Source organism: Mandrillus leucophaeus, unplaced genomic scaffold, assembly GCF_000951045.1.
Source record: "Mandrillus leucophaeus isolate KB7577 unplaced genomic scaffold, Mleu.le_1.0 Scaffold63, whole genome shotgun sequence".
NCBI lineage: Eukaryota > Metazoa > Chordata > Mammalia > Primates > Cercopithecidae > Mandrillus > Mandrillus leucophaeus.
The window spans coordinates 383714-384925 of record NW_012106808.1 but is presented as its reverse complement, the minus strand read 5'-3'; positions in this window follow the sequence as shown (position 1 = coordinate 384925).

The following is a 1212-nucleotide window of genomic DNA, read 5'->3' as shown; positions in this document are numbered from 1 at the left end:
TTGAAGACTATAGGGCCAAAGGAAATATCCTCCGATAACAAAGAGAAAGAAGCTTTCTGAGAAACTGCTTTGTGATGTGTGACTTCCACTCACAGAGTTCCATCTGTATTTCGTGGATCTCTTTGCTAGCCTTATTTCTGTGGAGTCTGCGAACAGATATTTCGTATCCCTTTGAAGACTAAAGGGCCAAAGGAAATATCCTCCGATAAGAAAGAGAAAGAAGCTTTCTGAGAAACTTCTTTGTGTTCTGTGTAATCATCTCAGAGAGTTTCAGCTTTTCCATCAAGAAACCTTTCGATAAGACAGTTCTTGTGGAATTTGCAAAGTTATATATGGAAACCCTTAGATGGTGCTGGTGAAAAAGGAAATATTCTCCGATGAAATCTGGAAAGATGCTTTCTGAGAAACTGCTTGGTGTTGTGTTAATTCATGTCACGGTGTTACGGATTTCCCCTCAAGAAACAGCTCGCTAAGCCTGTTCTTGTGGAATTTGCAAGAAGATACTTGGAAGCCTATAGTGGGCTATGGTGAAAAAGAAAATATCCTCAGAGAAAAACGGGAAAGAAGCTTTCTGAGAAACTGCTTTGCGATGTGTGACTTCCACTCACAGAGTTACATCTGTATTTCATGGATCTCTTTCCTAGCCTTATTTCTGTGGAATTAGAGAACTGATATTTCGGATCCCTTTGAAGATTATACGGCCAAAGGAAATATCCACCGATAACAAAGAGAAAGAAGCTTTCTAAGAAACTTCTTTGTGTTCTGTGAAATCATCTCACAGAGTTTCAGCTTTCCCCTGAAGAAGCCTTTCGCTAAGACAGTTCTTGTGGAAATTGCAAAGTGATATTTGGAATCCCATAGAGCGTTATGGTGAAAAAGGAAATATCCTCCCATGAAATCTGGACAGAAGCTTTCTGAGGAACTGCTTAGTGTTCTGTTAATTCATTTCACAGAGTTACAGCTTTCCCCTCAACAAGCCGCTCGCTAAGCTTGTTCTTGTGGAATTCACAAAGTGATATTTGGAAGATCATGAAAGACTATGGTGAAAAAAAAATATCCACAGAGAAAAACTGAAAAGAACCTTTCTGAGACACTGCCTTGTTATGTGTGACTTCCACATACAGATTTACATCTGTATTTCGTGGATCTCTTTGCTAGCCTTATTTCTGTGGAATTTGAGAACAGATACTTCGGATCCCTTTGAAGATTATA